This window comes from Mus caroli, unplaced genomic scaffold (assembly GCF_978045245.1).
Source record: "Mus caroli unplaced genomic scaffold, Mus_caroli_1 scaffold_8, whole genome shotgun sequence".
Taxonomy (NCBI): Eukaryota; Metazoa; Chordata; class Mammalia; order Rodentia; family Muridae; genus Mus; species Mus caroli.
The window spans coordinates 34,873,760-34,879,759 of NW_028227263.1; positions in this window are offsets into that span (position 1 = coordinate 34,873,760).

The following is a 6,000-nucleotide window of genomic DNA, read 5'->3' on the forward strand; positions in this document are numbered from 1 at the left end:
TGTTTGTTACACAAGCCTAGTGACCTTGGAACCCAAATAAAAGTAGAAATGAGCTGACTCTGCAGTATTGCCTCTGCCCTACACACACACATTAGGGCATGTGCACCCCACAACACACAAACATCACATCATATTCACACGCAATGATATGAATTTTAAGAAAAGGTCTCCACGCTGAAGCAGATCTGATTTCTAAGTCTGGTATTCCTGCTTTGCTATGGTTACTGTTATTCACCATGTTGGTTGCATTCTAAACAAATAACAAAACCAACTCTCTGCTGAACTTGCAACCATTAAAAGCCATTTTAAATGTCAGATTCTTCCAAGCCATTTTGTAAGTGCTCACATCTTGATTTATTCTTAGCAGCAGCATTCTCGGGTCAAGAACGTTTACTTCAGTGAGCTTTCTTTTCTAGGCCTAAATAGAAACTTAGAAAAATATCTGAGCATGTTTCAAAGCACTGCAGGTGGGTTTTGGACCATTGCTAGGGACAAAAGCACACATATTTTCTCTGAAAACATTTCTTTAGCAAAACTCTCCCTGATGTAAAAATTATTACTTACTTCAACCTTTAGAAGAAATCTTTGTGAACTTTATCTTGGTTAAAGTAAAAAGGAAAGGCAACTAAGATACAATGTGGAGTCTAATCTTCCCTAGCCTTTCAGACTTTGATAGGTTACTAATTTTTGTGCACATGCACAAATGCGTATGCACACACACACACCTGTGAATGATGGCATTGTCAGTAATTCTGCATCACTCCATCTACTAACTGCACAGAGCTTTCCACCCTGTTCTAGCCCTCTTACTCATGTCTCGCCCATGAGAGTTTTCATCTGTTTGAACAGATGTTTTTATCTTAATTCCATACCAGAAAAAAAAAAAACTGAAGTCATGAAAACATACTGAAAAGGAGAGCCATCTTTAACAAGACCTTAAGAACCAGACCCAATACCCGTTGCCAAACTCAATGAAGAATTGTTTGGAATAAAAACAGAACATCACTGTGGGACTGAGCCAACTAGAAAGGCAGATCCACTAGGACAGCTCTGGCTTGTATAACCTCCCCGCCCTTGAAATGAACTCTGGGGAGAGGCTGCAAAATCAACCTTAACGATGAGGTAAGGAGTATACCTCCCTCTCACTGAAGTGCTTAAAATCGCCCTGTCTAAGCCAATTAGAGGAAAGGTCATTCCAAAATATTTAGACTTTTTTTTATGTCTGTGTTTGTGTCTCTGTGTGTGTGTGCATGCACTCACACTTGCAGGTGCCCGTGAAGCTAAAAGGAGACGTTAGAGCCCCTGGAGCTGAGGCAGGCATAAGCTACCCAACACTGCTGCTGGGAACAGAACTCTGATCCTCGGCAAGAGCAGAAAAGGCTGAACAGTTTCTCCAGACCCAGATTCTCCCAAATTAATAGGAAGCTAAAACTCTTTCTTCTAAGGACAAGGCACTCTAGACTTCAGAAAGCAATGGGCTTTGAATGTGGTAGCAGCCTTGCCCAGCATGTTACCAGGCCCTAGATTTAATCCCCAGTGCCACATAAAAAGATGGCTAATAAAATGAAAGGCTTTCCCACTCCTCATTTCTAAAACTGTAATTGAAATAATAACGACATAAAAAGGAGCAAATAGCAATTCTAAAATAACCAGGAAGAAAGTTATCACTCTTGCTCCCACCAGACAAGAATAAGACCACTACCACAGTTCTTGAGCCGATTTTAAAGCAATGTCTCTCTTTATGAGAGACTGGCCAGAACAATGGACTCTGGCCAGGTCCATACCTGGGATTCTTAGCAAGTGAATCCAAACTCATTAGTTAGTGGCTTATAAAGGTAAAACACATGCGGCTACGTACTTGACACCTTCATCCAATTAGGGGCAAGCATTCATCCTGACATACGTCCCACCTACGTGTGACCCAACACATCCTGTGCAGTTGAGACAACCAAGCTTGTTTGAAGAAGCAAAAACACAGGGTTTATTATCTTACAGGAACAACAGCCCCTAGCATTCCAGGAAGTTATCTGTCCCTGGGCGAGTGAGAGACACTTTTATTTTACAGATCTCTTAAGCACAGTAACATAAACTTAAAACAAGATTTTAGCTGTCACATCCTCACCATGTGAGAGGTCAATGGCTTTCTAGACTACATAAAGTACACAGGTAAATGTAACTCGATGTATTTAAAAATTAGGTCTAAATTTAGTCAATATAAATATTTGCCTGACTGGGTCAAACTGATGCTGGATTTTGCACCCAGGGCAGATATCTGTTACTTGTTTAGTGGAGTAAATAGATAAGCGTCACCAAACAAGGCCATTACAAACAATCACACAGAGCTCACGGGATAAAGAGTAGGCTTGGGACTGTACAGTTTAAAGTTACTTTCTCATGTCAGCCCTGTCTACAGACCAGCAGTTCTCCCCGTGTGTACTGCCTCTGGGATGATAACCATTTTGCCAGATATGGTGGCACCCGCTCTCAGGAGGCAGAGGCAGGTGGATCTCTGTGAGTTCAAGACTACCCTGATCTACAAAGCAAGTTCCAGGGCAGCAGAGTTGTCTTATGGGAAAAAAAAAAAAAAAACCTGTCTCAACAATCAAACAAACAACAATGACAAAAAGGGAAGCCTTTTTTTTTTCATTTTTATGTTGAGGCTCTATACCCACAAATGGTATATACCCACAAATGAACTCTATATAGCTCAAATTTGCCTCAACTTCATAGGAATTCTACAGCTTCCGCTTCCTCATTTAGCACTCAGTACTGGAATTATAGGCATGAGCCACCATGCCTAGCTTTAATTCCCCTCATTTAAATTTCCAATTTAAAAATAAAAAACCTATAAATAAACGTAACCCTCACAAACAAAAGTCTGGGCTCCTCAATGACTTGTCTGTGAGACAAGGTCGTATATATTCTACACGGATTCACCTGGAACTTACTATGAAAGCCAGGATAGCATTAAACTTACGATCTTCCTGTCTTCCCTCCCTCTTCCTACTCTCCAGTACTAGGATTATAATGTTCCACGATAGCCCATTTCATGTTGCACTGGAGACCAATCCTAGAGGCTCCATGCATGTTAGGCAAGCACTTTATCTACACAGCTCCAGCCCTACACTTTTTCAACCATTTTTAAGAGTACAAAGTGATCTTGAGTTTTATCATAACACTTTTGTGTTTTGTTTTGGTTGGAGGGTGGGAAAGGAAATAGAGAGCCGGGAAGGTGAGCATTAGAAGTGGCCCAGCTGCAACCCAAATGGAGAAAGGGTGACAGAGGACGATGGTGATGCCCCTTAACTTAACCAACTACTTTTGGTAAGTTTCTCCACACTGTTTTAGGAGCTTAAAGTCCTGAGGGAACATCTACTTCTAAGATGCCTAGTAGAAGTTGGAAGTGACAGTTAGAACACTAGTTTGGGAAAACATGTGTTTCCATACATCTCATTCACACAGGGAGACACTGGGCTGCCCCTGTTCAAGTTTGAGAAAATTAGTAAATAGCCTATAATACAAAGAATTGATCTGCTGTCAGTTTATGACTCTCTGTCCTTGGGCAAAATACAAGTTCATGGCTCTGGCAGATGCTTTCTTCTTGTCATGTTCTAGGATAGATAGCATAGCAGGCTGGCTCAGCTGCCACAGTGAGAAAGTGACTAGAGGAAGGGATAAGAAAGTGACTAGAGGAAGGGATAAGAAAGTGACTAGAAGAAGGGATAAGAAAGTGACTAGAGGAAGGAATTCAAGACGCAGGCAGGCAAAGCCTTCTGAGAGGTAGTCAGAGTCTCACAGACGGTGACAGTTATATACAACTGGTCCTCTGTTTAGTCTGAAAGCACTAAAGGTGTTAACCGGGGCTGGGCATCTATGGATCAGAAAAGGACACTATAACTTTTCTTTCAGCCTATCAAAATTATCTTTTTCTTTTAGAAATGGGTTCTTACTTTCAATCTGGAAAATATAGTATTACCTTATCAATGATAAGGTTGGGCACTGCAGTAAGTTGATAATGGTTTATTAATTCTGAGACCATACTAACTATTCTACTCAAATTATCAGTGAAAGTTTTGGCTTTGGTTAGGGGAGCAATGTAGTTTCTTTGAAAAATGCTAAAATGAATTCCTTTCCCTATCTCAATTCTGATGTGATTTGAAGTGTTCAAAGACATACCCCTGTGCAGTCATGGGCCTTTGGAGAAACAGAAAATAGCCAACAGTTCTAGCAGATAGTATATTATCTCCATTTTCTACATAACTGCCTCCCCTGTTGTTATTGTTTTGGTTTTTTTGGGTTTTGTGGGGGTTTTTTTTGGGGGGGTTGTTCTTTTTGTTTTTGTTTTTGTTTTGTGGGTAAGAGCACACCCTGTACCTGATCTGCTGTTTTCTTCAGTGAGCTTTCTCATTCCCATTCTCACGCCTACCCTCAAGTAGCTGCTTTTTTTTTTTAAGAAGAAGAAGGAGGAGGAGGAGGAGGAGGAGGAGAGCAAACAATTTCTCCCTAGATCAGAGTCTGCATTTGTCTTGTTGAACCTCCTCATGTCTGCCTCTTATTTGGGTCCAAATTAGGAGATACCAAACACCAGAAGCAGGTCTTAAGACTAAGTGTCCCCTTGCAAGGCAACTGCCACAATTCAGGTAAAAAGCCAGCATGGTATAGGTACTTGTAAACAATGGTACAGACCAAAGGATCCTTGGGGCTTGCCAGTCAGCCAGCTTAGCTAGCCCCAGACCAGCAAGAGACCTTTTTTCAAAATACAAGGCAGGAATCTCCTGAAAAATGACACCAGAATTGACATTGGTTCACAGATGCATACACACTCAAACATATGAAAAAAGAAGGGGGAAAGAAACTTAACAAACATGCCAAATACAACATAAACTCATAGACCAGTACAATGATTTGAAACAACTATTAAACTTTGAGGGAACTCTGCTGTCTGTTTAAGATGGGGTCCCATCTTAAGGCTTAAAGGCTTCTGCCTCCCGCAGTGCAGTTGTGGGGACGGATTAAGACCTGAATCACCACACCCAGTCTTAGGGGGTATGTTTTCCTCTCTCATGGCTATTCAGAGTAATTGACTCCACAAGGATTGAAAACTTGAGAGCAAATTTTAGCAAAAGGGAAGAAAAGAAAAAGTCAACATCTTAAAAGCCAAGAGAAACAGACCTAACACCAAATTCAGAATCATACATAGTCTTTTAAGAGATTTTACAAATAGAAAATGAAACTTCTGAACAGACAATGCATAGAAGAGATGGGAACTGTGATAAGCAAAACAAACAAACAAAAAAAAACAAAACAAAAACCAAAAACCTCATTAGTAACCAAGGTATTACAAAAGTTAGAAAGACTGATTTTATATATATATATAGTTTTAGGCATGGAGGGTAGGTCCTTCTGTGCTAAGTCTAGACTTCAGGAGTATAATATGAGCCATTGTTTAACTGAGCCAATGTTTAAGCCATTGATGCCAGGTTAGGAATCTAACCAATGAAAGGACACACACAGAGATGCACACATGATATTTATTGTAATGTTCATTCTAGCCAACCTCAAAGTCTTGCCATAAGGGAACAATGAATTCAGTGGAACATTACGCTTCGCTAGAGAGCTTTATATGCAAGAAATTTCTTGTCATATTAACAAAGTCAAAAATGTGCTGCCAAATCACGTTGAATACTTAAATCAGTTATGTACACTGGCATATGCACTTATTGTTAGGTTTCAAACCTGGAACAAAGGGCTGAGGTGCCTACTTAACAGATCAAAGGGAACACCAGCTGCCCCATATTCTTCCCTGCAACCCCTCAGTTCCTACCTGGCTGGCATACACTGCCCACTTCTCTGAACTCCCCAGCTTAGGGAACTGGGCAGCTCTTCCCTATATAATCCAACCATTTGGGTTACCCGATCTCTTTGTACCGTTGGGCCTCCTGGCTGCTGCACCCAATTCCCCTCTCTCCCCTCTCCCCACATGAAACAGCTCAGTGTGAT